We start from the raw sequence: 13674 nt of genomic DNA, 5'->3' as shown, positions 1-13674 counted from the left end.
TATCCTAGCCTGTTGGATGCCTTGCACCGCTGGCGTTTCGAATCAGAGCTGCTTTGCACTCAGTTATGAGAGGAGGCCACGATACTGCTACCTCTTTGAATGAGCCGTGTATAAATGTCAGGACGAGGAAACGGAACAGCGGAGAGAAAACAGAGAGAAACTCTGGGAGCTGCTGTGAATGACTAGCGGTGGCCCAGCCGGCTAGCGAGTTAGCGCTTAGCTGGCCAGCTACAGCAGCTCACCAACCAGCCCCGTGAATGTCACTACGCCACCAAGTTTTCGGCCCCACCTAACAGCCCCTGCAGCCAGGCCTCTCTGCGATGGACAGTGGGGTCTCCCGGGACCTCTTTCCTTCTCCCGCTCTCTCTCCCTCTTCCACTCGGGACTTTGTGTCCTTTGGGTCCTATGGATGCCTCATCCAGACCTTTCTGTCTTACCCACGTTCAGATGCAAAACCGCTTCTCCACGTTAGCTAGACTTTCCCTACGTAAGTAGAAGAAATGCCTAAAAGCCTTTTGGAGAATGCGGGCGTCGATCCCGCTACCTCTCACATGCGAAGCGAGCGCTCTACCATTTGAGCTAATTCCCCTACCAAGAAAGGGAAGCTATCTAGTTCCGTGCTGCACTTCCCTTCCTTCCTCCCCTGTGGAGGATTCGTGATACTGGAGGGGGAAAAAACCTATCTTTATTTGGTGTCTCCACTTAGGAAAGACACCCATGAAACCCTCCAGACCTTCCAGGTCTGTGTGAAGACCTCCCAATCAATTGCGCTCTTCACGCCTCTGTTCCAACGCCATCCTCGTCAGCTCATGTTCAATTCAATCTTCTGTCTTTACACGACTACAAGTTAACAAGAAAAGCCACATTTCACCACTGCAGGGGGGAGTGATCAAAAGTGAAGAGAGTGCTTTTTAGGCGACAGGGGAATTAGCTCAAATGGTAGAGCGCTCGCTTAGCATGCGAGAGGTAGCGGGATCGACGCCCGCATTCTCCACAAGCCTTTCCCGCTGTCTCCGCATAACGGTGCCTGGGACTTTCTCGTGCACTACAGCAAACAACCCCATCTGTGCGGTTAATTCAGAGGTGAGATAGAGAGAGTCCTCTTACATGTAAGGTCAGCACTCTGCTGGCATGTCTTTTCTTCCCGCGCATCATTTCTTTCAACCTCCTCCTCCAGTCTTAACTTCTGCATAAAGTTGAATTTTTCTCAACTTCCCTTTGAGCAGCAGTGGCAGTTTTTGAGAGTCCACGTCATACTGAAAGGCGTCCTGTTGTGTCTCCAGTGTTGGAGTCTGCATGTGTGAACGGGCTGTTAGACTGTCAGCTATGATTCAATCCTTCCCAAAAGGCTCCTCAACTATTCACACCTTCAGTCCCGTGACTCTGACCGCTCTCACGACCGCCACGTTAGCCGACGTCAATGCGTTTCACACATTGTCCATACAACGCCACGGCTGTATGGATTGTATGTATTGAAACCCCGTCAACAGACGAGGTGGCCGAGTGGTTAAGGCGATGGACTGCTAATCCATTGTGCTCTGCACGCGTGGGTTCGAATCCCATCCTCGTCGAGTCAGCTTGACTTTAGTCTGCTGCGTTTACATGTCGTGGAGCTAACCGGCTCCATGACTAAGGCCTCCATGCGGCAGCATTGAAGGCAGTGAATTCAACTCATCTAATCACAGGGTCCGGTCAAGGAGGGGAAATCAATCCGCACACCAGCGACCAATCGCAAGCCCTCTTGCAAGCGCTCCCTATGATACTTGGGTGGGGGGCGGGGGGAACAGAGAGTCCAAAACGGAGGCAGCTATCCTAGCCTGTTGGATGCCTTGCACCGCTGGCGTTTCGAATCAGAGCTGCTTTGCACTCAGTTATGAGAGGAGGCCACGATACTGCTACCTCTTTGAATGAGCCGTGTATAAATGTCAGGACGAGGAAACGGAACAGCGGAGAGAAAACAGAGAGAAACTCTGGGAGCTGCTGTGAATGACTAGCGGTGGCCCAGCCGGCTAGCGAGTTAGCGCTTAGCTGGCCAGCTACAGCAGCTCACCAACCAGCCCCGTGAATGTCACTACGCCACCAAGTTTTCGGCCCCACCTAACAGCCCCTGCAGCCAGGCCTCTCTGCGATGGACAGTGGGGTCTCCCGGGACCTCTTTCCTTCTCCCGCTCTCTCTCCCTCTTCCACTCGGGACTTTGTGTCCTTTGGGTCCTATGGATGCCTCATCCAGACCTTTCTGTCTTACCCACGTTCAGATGCAAAACCGCTTCTCCACGTTAGCTAGACTTTCCCTACGTAAGTAGAAGAAATGCCTAAAAGCCTTTTGGAGAATGCGGGCGTCGATCCCGCTACCTCTCACATGCGAAGCGAGCGCTCTACCATTTGAGCTAATTCCCCTACCAAGAAAGGGAAGCTATCTAGTTCCGTGCTGCACTTCCCTTCCTTCCTCCCCTGTGGAGGATTCGTGATACTGGAGGGGGAAAAAAACCTATCTTTATTTGGTGTCTCCACTTAGGAAAGACACCCATGAAACCCTCCAGACCTTCCAGGTCTGTGTGAAGACCTCCCAATCAATTGCGCTCTTCACGCCTCTGTTCCAACGCCATCCTCGTCAGCTCATGTTCAATTCAATCTTCTGTCTTTACACGACTACAAGTTAACAAGAAAAGCCACATTTCACCACTGCAGGGGGGAGTGATCAAAAGTGAAGAGAGTGCTTTTTAGACGACAGGGGAATTAGCTCAAATGGTAGAGCGCTCGCTTAGCATGCGAGAGGTAGCGGGATCGACGCCCGCATTCTCCACAAGCCTTTCCCGCTGTCTCCGCGTAATGGTGCCTGGGACTTTCTCGTGCACTACAGCAAACAACCCCATCTGTGCGGTTAATTCAGAGGTGAGATAGAGAGAGTCCTCTTACATGTAAGGTCAGCACTCTGCTGGCATGTCTTTTCTTCCCGCGCATCATTTCTTTCAACCTCCTCCTCCAGTCTTAACTTCTGCATAAAGTTGAATTTTTCTCAACTTCCCTTTGAGCAGCAGTGGCAGTTTTTGAGAGTCCACGTCATACTGAAAGGCGTCCTGTTGTGTCTCCAGTGTTGGAGTCTGCATGTGTGAACGGGCTGTTAGACTGTCAGCTATGATTCAATCCTTCCCAAAAGGCTCCTCAACTATTCACACCTTCAGTCCCGTGACTCTGACCGCTCTCACGACCGCCACGTTAGCCGACGTCAATGCGTTTCACACATTGTCCATACAACGCCACGGCTGTATGGATTGTATGTATTGAAACCCCGTCAACAGACGAGGTGGCCGAGTGGTTAAGGCGATGGACTGCTAATCCATTGTGCTCTGCACGCGTGGGTTCGAATCCCATCCTCGTCGAGTCAGCTTGACTTTAGTCTGCTGCGTTCACATGTCGTCGAGCTAACCGGCTCCATGACTAAGGCCTCCATGCGGCAGCATTGAAGGCAGTGAATTCAACTCATCTAATCACAGGGTCCGGTCAAGGAGGGGAAATCAATCCGCACACCAGCGACCAATCGCAAGCCCTCTTGCAAGCGCTCCCTATGATACTTGGGTGGGGGGCGGGGGGAACAGAGAGTCCAAAACGGAGGCAGCTATCCTAGCCTGTTGGATGCCTTGCACCGCTGGCGTTTCAAATCAGAGCTGCTTTGCACTCAGTTATGAGAGGAGGCCACGATACTGCTACCTCTTTGAATGAGCCGTGTATAAATGTCAGGACGAGGAAACGGAACAGCAGAGAGAAACTCTGGGACCTGCTGTGAATGACTAGCGGTGGCCCAGCCGGCTAGCGAGTTAGCGCTTAGCTGGCCAGCTACAGCAGCTCACCAACCAGCCCCGTGAATGTCACTACGCCACCAAGTTTTCGGCCCCACCTAACAGCCCCTGCAGCCAGGCCTCTCTGCGATGGACAGTGGGGTCTCCCGGGACCTCTTTCCTTCTCCCGCTCTCTCTCCCTCTTCCACTCGGGACTTTGTGTCCTTTGGGTCCTATGGATGCCTCATCCAGACCTTTCTGTCTTACCCACGTTCAGATGCAAAACCGCTTCTCCACGTTAGCTAGACTTTCCCTACGTAAGTAGAAGAAATGCCTAAAAGCCTTTTGGAGAATGCGGGCGACGATCCCGCTACCTCTCACATGCGAAGCGAGCGCTCTACCATTTGAGCTAATTCCCCTACCAAGAAAGGGAAGCTATCTAGTTCTGTGCTGCACTTCCCTTCCTTCCTCCCCTGTGGAGGATTCGTGATACTGGAGGGGGAAAAAAACCTATCTTTATTTGGTGTCTCCACTTAGGAAAGACACCCATGAAACCCTCCAGACCTTCCAGGTCTGTGTGAAGACCTCCCAATCAATTGCGCTCTTCACGCCTCTGTTCCAACGCCATCCTCGTCAGCTCATGTTCAATTCAATCTTCTGTCTTTACACGACTACAAGTTAACAAGAAAAGCCACATTTCACCACTGCAGGGGGGAGTGATCAAAAGTGAAGAGAGTGCTTTTTAAACGACAGGGGAATTAGCTCAAATGGTAGAGCGCTCGCTTAGCATGCGAGAGGTAGCGGGATCGACGCCCGCATTCTCCACAAGCCTTTCCCGCTGTCTCCGCGTAATGGTGCCTGGGACTTTCTCGTGCACTACAGCAAACAACCCCATCTGTGCGGTTAATTCAGAGGTGAGATAGAGAGAGTCCTCTTACATGTAAGGTCAGCACTCTGCTGGCATGTCTTTTCTTCCCGCGCATCATTTCTTTCAACCTCCTCCTCCAGTCTTAACTTCTGCATAAAGTTGAATTTTTCTCAACTTCCCTTTGAGCAGCAGTGGCAGTTTTTGAGAGTCCACGTCATACTGAAAGGCGTCCTGTTGTGTCTCCAGTGTTGGAGTCTGCATGTGTGAACGGGCTGTTAGACTGTCAGCTATGATTCAATCCTTCCCAAAAGGCTCCTCAACTATTCACACCTTCAGTCCCGTGACTCTGACCGCTCTCACGACCGCCACGTTAGCCGACGTCAATGCGTTTCACACATTGTCCATACAACGCCACGGCTGTATGGATTGTATGTATTGAAACCCCGTCAACAGACGAGGTGGCCGAGTGGTTAAGGCGATGGACTGCTAATCCATTGTGCTCTGCACGCGTGGGTTCGAATCCCATCCTCGTCGAGTCAGCTTGACTTTAGTCTGCTGCGTTTACATGTCGTGGAGCTAACCGGCTCCATGACTAAGGCCTCCATGCGGCAGCATTGAAGGCAGTGAATTCAACTCATCTAATCACAGGGTCCGGTCAAGGAGGGGAAATCAATCCGCACACCAGCGACCAATCGCAAGCCCTCTTGCAAGCGCTCCCTATGATACTTGGGTGGGGGGCGGGGGGAACAGAGAGTCCAAAACGGAGGCAGCTATCCTAGCCTGTTGGATGCCTTGCACCGCTGGCGTTTCGAATCAGAGCTGCTTTGCACTCAGTTATGAGAGGAGGCCACGATACTGCTACCTCTTTGAATGAGCCGTGTATAAATGTCAGGACGAGGAAACGGAACAGCGGAGAGAAAACAGAGAGAAACTCTGGGAGCTGCTGTGAATGACTAGCGGTGGCCCAGCCGGCTAGCGAGTTAGCGCTTAGCTGGCCAGCTACAGCAGCTCACCAACCAGCCCCGTGAATGTCACTACGCCACCAAGTTTTCGGCCCCACCTAACAGCCCCTGCAGCCAGGCCTCTCTGCGATGGACAGTGGGGTCTCCCGGGACCTCTTTCCTTCTCCCGCTCTCTCTCCCTCTTCCACTCGGGACTTTGTGTCCTTTGGGTCCTATGGATGCCTCATCCAGACCTTTCTGTCTTACCCACGTTCAGATGCAAAACCGCTTCTCCACGTTAGCTAGACTTTCCCTACGTAAGTAGAAGAAATGCCTAAAAGCCTTTTGGAGAATGCGGGCGACGATCCCGCTACCTCTCACATGCGAAGCGAGCGCTCTACCATTTGAGCTAATTCCCCTACCAAGAAAGGGAAGCTATCTAGTTCCGTGCTGCACTTCCCTTCCTTCCTCCCCTGTGGAGGATTCGTGATACTGGAGGGGGAAAAAAACCTATCTTTATTTGGTGTCTCCACTTAGGAAAGACACCCATGAAACCCTCCAGACCTTCCAGGTCTGTGTGAAGACCTCCCAATCAATTGCGCTCTTCACGCCTCTGTTCCAACGCCATCCTCGTCAGCTCATGTTCAATTCAATCTTCTGTCTTTACACGACTACAAGTTAACAAGAAAAGCCACATTTCACCACTGCAGGGGGGAGTGATCAAAAGTGAAGAGAGTGCTTTTTAGACGACAGGGGAATTAGCTCAAATGGTAGAGCGCTCGCTTAGCATGCGAGAGGTAGCGGGATCGACGCCCGCATTCTCCACAAGCCTTTCCCGCTGTCTCCGCGTAATGGCGCCTGGGACTTTCTCGTGCACTACAGCAAACAACCCCATCTGTGCGGTTAATTCAGAGGTGAGATAGAGAGAGTCCTCTTACATGTAAGGTCAGCACTCTGCTGGCATGTCTTTTCTTCCCGCGCATCATTTCTTTCAACCTCCTCCTCCAGTCTTAACTTCTGCATAAAGTTGAATTTTTCTCAACTTCCCTTTGAGCAGCAGTGGCAGTTTTTGAGAGTCCACGTCATACTGAAAGGCGTCCTGTTGTGTCTCCAGTGTTGGAGTCTGCATGTGTGAACGGGCTGTTAGACTGTCAGCTATGATTCAATCCTTCCCAAAAGGCTCCTCAACTATTCACACCTTCAGTCCCGTGACTCTGACTGCTCTCACGACCGCCACGTTAGCCGACGTCAATGCGTTTCACACATTGTCCATACAACGCCACGGCTGTATGGATTGTATGTATTGAAACCCCGTCAACAGACGAGGTGGCCGAGTGGTTAAGGCGATGGACTGCTAATCCATTGTGCTCTGCACGCGTGGGTTCGAATCCCATCCTCGTCGAGTCAGCTTGACTTTAGTCTGCTGCGTTTACATGTCGTCGAGCTAACCGGCTCCATGACTAAGGCCTCCATGCGGCAGCATTGAAGCCAGTGAATTCAACTCATCTAATCACAGGGTCCGGTCAAGGAGGGGAAATCAATCCGCACACCAGCGACCAATCGCAAGCCCTCTTGCAAGCGCTCCCTATGATACTTGGGTGGGGGGCGGGGGGAACAGAGAGTCCAAAACGGAGGCAGCTATCCTAGCCTGTTGGATGCCTTGCACCGCTGGCGTTTCAAATCAGAGCTGCTTTGCACTCAGTTATGAGAGGAGGCCACGATACTGCTACCTCTTTGAATGAGCCGTGTATAAATGTCAGGACGAGGAAACGGAACAGCGGAGAGAAAACAGAGAGAAACTCTGGGAGCTGCTGTGAATGACTAGCGGTGGCCCAGCCGGCTAGCGAGTTAGCGCTTAGCTGGCCAGCTACAGCAGCTCACCAACCAGCCCCGTGAATGTCACTACGCCACCAAGTTTTCGGCCCCACCTAACAGCCCCTGCAGCCAGGCCTCTCTGCGATGGACAGTGGGGTCTCCCGGGACCTCTTTCCTTCTCCCGCTCTCTCTCCCTCTTCCACTCGGGACTTTGTGTCCTTTGGGTCCTATGGATGCCTCATCCAGACCTTTCTGTCTTACCCACGTTCAGATGCAAAACCGCTTCTCCACGTTAGCTAGACTTTCCCTACGTAAGTAGAAGAAATGCCTAAAAGCCTTTTGGAGAATGCGGGCGTCGATCCCGCTACCTCTCACATGCGAAGCGAGCGCTCTACCATTTGAGCTAATTCCCCTACCAAGAAAGGGAAGCTATCTAGTTCCGTGCTGCACTTCCCTTCCTTCCTCCCCTGTGGAGGATTCGTGATACTGGAGGGGGAAAAAAACCTATCTTTATTTGGTGTCTCCACTTAGGAAAGACACCCATGAAACCCTCCAGACCTTCCAGGTCTGTGTGAAGACCTCCCAATCAATTGCGCTCTTCACGCCTCTGTTCCAACGCCATCCTCGTCAGCTCATGTTCAATTCAATCTTCTGTCTTTACACGACTACAAGTTAACAAGAAAAGCCACATTTCACCACTGCAGGGGGGAGTGATCAAAAGTGAAGAGAGTGCTTTTTAGACGACAGGGGAATTAGCTCAAATGGTAGAGCGCTCGCTTAGCATGCGAGAGGTAGCGGGATCGACGCCCGCATTCTCCACAAGCCTTTCCCGCTGTCTCCGCGTAATGGCGCCTGGGACTTTCTCGTGCACTACAGCAAACAACCCCATCTGTGCGGTTAATTCAGAGGTGAGATAGAGAGAGTCCTCTTACATGTAAGGTCAGCACTCTGCTGGCCTGTCTTTTCTTCCCGCGCATCATTTCTTTCAACCTCCTCCTCCAGTCTTAACTTCTGCATAAAGTTGAATTTTTCTCAACTTCCCTTTGAGCAGCAGTGGCAGTTTTTGAGAGTCCACGTCATACTGAAAGGCGTCCTGTTGTGTCTCCAGTGTTGGAGTCTGCATGTGTGAACGGGCTGTTAGACTGTCAGCTATGATTCAATCCTTCCCAAAAGGCTCCTCAACTATTCACACCTTCAGTCCCGTGACTCTGACCGCTCTCACGACCGCCACGTTAGCCGACGTCAATGCGTTTCACACATTGTCCATACAACGCCACGGCTGTATGGATTGTATGTATTGAAACCCCGTCAACAGACGAGGTGGCCGAGTGGTTAAGGCGATGGACTGCTAATCCATTGTGCTCTGCACGCGTGGGTTCGAATCCCATCCTCGTCGAGTCAGCTTGACTTTAGTCTGCTGCGTTTACATGTCGTCGAGCTAACCGGCTCCATGACTAAGGCCTCCATGCGGCAGCATTGAAGCCAGTGAATTCAACTCATCTAATCACAGGGTCCGGTCAAGGAGGGGAAATCAATCCGCACACCAGCGACCAATCGCAAGCCCTCTTGCAAGCGCTCCCTATGATACTTGGGTGGGGGGCGGGGGGAACAGAGAGTCCAAAACGGAGGCAGCTATCCTAGCCTGTTGGATGCCTTGCACCGCTGGCGTTTCAAATCAGAGCTGCTTTGCACTCAGTTATGAGAGGAGGCCACGATACTGCTACCTCTTTGAATGAGCCGTGTATAAATGTCAGGACGAGGAAACGGAACAGCGGAGAGAAAACAGAGAGAAACTCTGGGAGCTGCTGTGAATGACTAGCGGTGGCCCAGCCGGCTAGCGAGTTAGCGCTTAGCTGGCCAGCTACAGCAGCTCACCAACCAGCCCCGTGAATGTCACTACGCCACCAAGTTTTCGGCCCCACCTAACAGCCCCTGCAGCCAGGCCTCTCTGCGATGGACAGTGGGGTCTCCCGGGAACTCTTTCCTTCTCCCGCTCTCTCTCCCTCTTCCATTCGGGACTTTGTGTCCTTTGGGTCCTATGGATGCCTCATCCAGACCTTTCTGTCTTACCCACGTTCAGATGCAAAACCGCTTCTCCACGTTAGCTAGACTTTCCCTACGTAAGTAGAAGACATGCCTAAAAGCCTTTTGGAGAATGCGGGCGTCGATCCCGCTACCTCTCACATGCGAAGCGAGCGCTCTACCATTTGAGCTAATTCCCCTAACAAGAAAGGGAAGCTATCTAGTTCCGTGCTGCACTTCCCTTCCTTCCTCCCCTGTGGAGGATTCGTGATACTGGAGGGGGAAAAAAACCTATCTTTATTTGGTGTCTCCACTTAGGAAAGACACCCATGAAACCCTCCAGACCTTCCAGGTCTGTGTGAAGACCTCCCAATCAATTGCGCTCTTCACGCCTCTGTTCCAACGCCATCCTCGTCAGCTCATGTTCAATTCAATCTTCTGTCTTTACACGACTACAAGTTAACAAGAAAAGCCACATTTCACCACTGCAGGGGGGAGTGATCAAAAGTGAAGAGAGTGCTTTTTAAACGACAGGGGAATTAGCTCAAATGGTAGAGCGCTCGCTTAGCATGCGAGAGGTAGCGGGATCGACGCCCGCATTCTCCACAAGCCTTTCCCGCTGTCTCCGCGTAATGGTGCCTGGGACTTTCTCGTGCACTACAGCAAACAACCCCATCTGTGCGGTTAATTCAGAGGTGAGATAGAGAGAGTCCTCTTACATGTAAGGTCAGCACTCTGCTGGCATGTCTTTTCTTCCCGCGCATCATTTCTTTCAACCTCCTCCTCCAGTCTTAACTTCTGCATAAAGTTGAATTTTTCTCAACTTCCCTTTGAGCAGCAGTGGCAGTTTTTGAGAGTCCACGTCATACTGAAAGGCGTCCTGTTGTGTCTCCAGTGTTGGAGTCTGCATGTGTGAACGGGCTGTTAGACTGTCAGCTATGATTCAATCCTTCCCAAAAGGCTCCTCAACTATTCACACCTTCAGTCCCGTGACTCTGACCGCTCTCACGACCGCCACGTTAGCCGACGTCAATGCGTTTCACACATTGTCCATACAACGCCACGGCTGTATGGATTGTATGTATTGAAACCCCGTCAACAGACGAGGTGGCCGAGTGGTTAAGGCGATGGACTGCTAATCCATTGTGCTCTGCACGCGTGGGTTCGAATCCCATCCTCGTCGAGTCCTCTGCTGCGTTTACATGTCGTCGAGCTAACCGGCTCCATGCGGCAGCATTTAAGGCAGTGAATTCAACTCATCTAATCACAGGGTCCGGTCAAGGAGGGGAAATCAATCCGCACACCAGCGACCAATCGCAAGCGCTCCCTATGATACTTGGGTGGGGGGCGGGGGGAACAGAGAGTCCAAAACGGAGGCAGCTATCCTAGCCTGTTGGATGCCTTGCACCGCTAGCTTTTTGTTAACCCTCCTCTGTCAAATCAATATGTTTATCCTGGAAATTTATGAATGTGCTTCATAAACATACAGAAAGGAGCAGGAGAAAGGGAGAGATTGGAGGGAAATAAAAGAAAGAACAAGAGTCTGTGGTGAGTTTGCCGTTCAATCAGAAGGTGAACTGTACACAAACACGCAGAAACTCTCCCACAGACACAGCGGCTGCGTTCGTTGCTAGCTAGGTTACAGCTATTGTACCATTGGTATATCATGTGTTTGGGGCGAATAAACAGATGGTTCAGTAGTCACTCTCACGTGAATGACATGAGGTGAAAATTTGCTTCTGTCTTAACACACCTTCAATGTTCAATGAAATGTGTGAAAATTGTAAAACCTTCACATCTTTGGTTTCATCAGGTTTTGTCTCAGTACATGTGACAATGAATCAATGAGGACGAGAACGTTTCTCATGGAGAAATTGATCTTATTGTGACAAAGAGGGTCGTTACAATGGAGACAGTTATCTTGATGACATGTAAACATGACGGCTAAAGTGATCTTCACTCAATGAGGACAGAATTCTGACCCACGCATGCAGAGCACAACGAATTACAGTACCTCTCACATGTTAAGCCAACGCTCTACCATTTGAGCTAATTCCCCTGTAACAATGTTGAGAATTGCATTGTGGGACAGCAGTGTCCATTAACAGCACGGGAAACTATGAGACACTCTTTTCCTTCCCTATTGTCATGTTTCACAGCTGTTTCATGTTAAAAGAGGAACAAATCAGTTCAAGTCAATTTATATAGTACAAATCACAACAGAAGTTATCTCAGGGCAATTTTCACAGAGAGTAGGTCTCATCCATACTCTTTAATTTACAGAGTCCCAAACCCCAACAAGACAAATATGTCCTCTATCTCCTCTAAAGGTCCGTTCTGCTCTTCTTCTGTATGTTCACTGCTCGGCTTGGAAATCAGATCAGTTAATCTCAATTCAATATACAATTTTCCGCGAGACTGATTTAAAAACCCTGAGAGGAGACCTGGATCACACATTTTCTGTAAAACACCGGCATCAACAGACGAGGTGGCCGAGTGGTTAAGGCGATGGACTGCTAATCCATTGTGCTCTGCACGCGTGGGTTCGAATCCCATCCTCGTCGAGTTTAAGTTCACTTTAGTTTGTCATATTTACAACATAACATGCTCCATTATAACAACCCTCAATAAGATCAATTCCTATAACAGGAAGTTTGTCTCTTTTAGTGACTGATACACTGACGACCTATGCTGCTGTTCTGTCATGTGTATTGAGACAAAAACTTACCACTTGCTTTCCGTTTTTCATGTTTTACAGTTTTACCACTTTATAGAAGAAAGATCAAAAATATCCAAACTCTCCACTCTCTTGGTCATGTGTTCAGGTATGAGATCTCAGTCCGGGGTTTCTACTCCGGCTGCATAGACTACTGTCTCTCTATTAACACCCCCCATGCTGAAGCCTGTTTCACAACATTGAGCGCTGTTTAGACGCAGATTGCAAATGGTGCTGGTGTTCCTTTTCACAAATGACTGTCATTCATAAATTGGAAATAAATTTGCAAGTCCTACAGTCCTCTCAAATGCTCATGGATGCAAGTTTGTTGTTGCTGTTGATTTGTCAAAAGTGTTCAAATTATAAAATGAGAGGAAATTATTCCATGCTGCAAATTTGGTGAAAATTTAGCCTGATACACAACATGTTAATTTATCCATTCAGCTAATGTTAAGCAAATAGAAAACTAAAGTCTTCTGGAAAATGCGGGCATTGATCCCGCTACCTCTCGCATGCTAAAAGAGCAGTCTACCATTTGAGCTAATTCCCCTGCACACCCGCTGTGTGTAGCTTTTCCTACCCTTCCCTCCCTCCCCTGCTTCTATTTTAAAAAGTGGATTCATGTTTCTGAAATGCAGACAGTGTCTCAGCTTAAAGAGGCACCAGCCAGGACGTCCACCATCTCCTCTGCTCCTCACTTTTACTCAGCTAAAGGCAAACTCATGTAACTAAATGTTACTCAGATGATCCATTCTGTTCTTTTTCTGTACATTTAAGGGGTCGGTATACTCCATCAGAAGTGCTTGATGGTCGAATAGCTTCAGAAACCCCCTCCCCCCACACCTTTCTGAGGTTTGGGGGGAATCACACAGTGATTGTCCAGCTGTGTGGAGGTAAGAAAGTTGTTAGGGTTTGAACTTCTTCAGCTCTCTTCTACATTCCTGACAACCATTTCAGTCACTTTTAATGTGAACACCTACATGCAACACTATGAATGTCTTCCAGGAGAGAATTATGCACCATTTAAACATCACGTCTCCTTCCTCTCTATGACGGCTGACTTTCCACTCCACCTTCAAGCGTGGCCGATCAGAACAACTGTGAACACTTTTGATTTCCTAAACAGTCGGACAACACGTCGTATGAACCCGCTCTGATCGATCATACACCAACTTTGCTTCTCTGCTTGGAAATCAGAGTTGCTTTGTTTACTTCCTGTTGTTATGTTCCATTATTTTTAAGTCAATAATGAACATACGAGAGCTCCAGTTAACCTGACTGGCATTATGTTCATGCTGCACGAGACACAGCAAACTGACTCTGTGTCCTCAAACTTCCAGAAATGTTGTTTTGTTGTTTGTTTGTTCTGTTTTGCTTTCCATCATCACATTTGTGAACACTACAACACATGGAGCGCTACGTCACCAGTTGCACATGTGCTCCTTTATCAGAGTTTCAGTAATTGGACTCAGTTGTACACATGCTCTGACTGGCCCCAAATAATGCAAATAAGATCTGATAATCCACATATCTTAC

The 13674-nt window shown here is 49.8% G+C and overlaps 1 protein-coding gene and 13 non-coding genes across 16 annotated transcripts in view; 13 read left to right on the top strand and 1 right to left on the bottom strand.

The window, feature by feature from the left end:
* Positions 1-13674, bottom strand: part of cntrl (centriolin) — a 95992-nt gene that overhangs the window by 70994 nt on the left and 11324 nt on the right. The window lies entirely within an intron of this gene.
* trnaa-agc (transfer RNA alanine (anticodon AGC)) lies at positions 922-994 on the top strand. The gene has a single exon. It is a non-coding gene; the product is annotated as a tRNA-Ala (tRNA).
* Positions 1490-1571, top strand: trnas-gcu (transfer RNA serine (anticodon GCU)). The gene has a single exon. It is a non-coding gene; the product is annotated as a tRNA-Ser (tRNA).
* trnaa-agc (transfer RNA alanine (anticodon AGC)) lies at positions 2731-2803 on the top strand. Its single transcript has one exon. It is a non-coding gene; the product is annotated as a tRNA-Ala (tRNA).
* trnas-gcu (transfer RNA serine (anticodon GCU)) lies at positions 3299-3380 on the top strand. Its single transcript has one exon. It is a non-coding gene; the product is annotated as a tRNA-Ser (tRNA).
* On the top strand, positions 4529-4601 carry trnaa-agc (transfer RNA alanine (anticodon AGC)). Its single transcript has one exon. It is a non-coding gene; the product is annotated as a tRNA-Ala (tRNA).
* Positions 5097-5178, top strand: trnas-gcu (transfer RNA serine (anticodon GCU)). Its single transcript has one exon. It is a non-coding gene; the product is annotated as a tRNA-Ser (tRNA).
* Positions 6338-6410, top strand: trnaa-agc (transfer RNA alanine (anticodon AGC)). The gene has a single exon. It is a non-coding gene; the product is annotated as a tRNA-Ala (tRNA).
* Positions 6906-6987, top strand: trnas-gcu (transfer RNA serine (anticodon GCU)). Its single transcript has one exon. It is a non-coding gene; the product is annotated as a tRNA-Ser (tRNA).
* trnaa-agc (transfer RNA alanine (anticodon AGC)) lies at positions 8147-8219 on the top strand. The gene has a single exon. It is a non-coding gene; the product is annotated as a tRNA-Ala (tRNA).
* On the top strand, positions 8715-8796 carry trnas-gcu (transfer RNA serine (anticodon GCU)). The gene has a single exon. It is a non-coding gene; the product is annotated as a tRNA-Ser (tRNA).
* Positions 9956-10028, top strand: trnaa-agc (transfer RNA alanine (anticodon AGC)). The gene has a single exon. It is a non-coding gene; the product is annotated as a tRNA-Ala (tRNA).
* Positions 10524-10605, top strand: trnas-gcu (transfer RNA serine (anticodon GCU)). The gene has a single exon. It is a non-coding gene; the product is annotated as a tRNA-Ser (tRNA).
* trnas-gcu (transfer RNA serine (anticodon GCU)) lies at positions 11905-11986 on the top strand. The gene has a single exon. It is a non-coding gene; the product is annotated as a tRNA-Ser (tRNA).

Source organism: Thunnus thynnus, chromosome 2 (assembly GCF_963924715.1).
Source record: "Thunnus thynnus chromosome 2, fThuThy2.1, whole genome shotgun sequence".
Lineage (NCBI taxonomy): Eukaryota > Metazoa > Chordata > Actinopteri > Scombriformes > Scombridae > Thunnus > Thunnus thynnus.
This window is presented reverse-complemented; position numbering and strand designations above follow the sequence as displayed.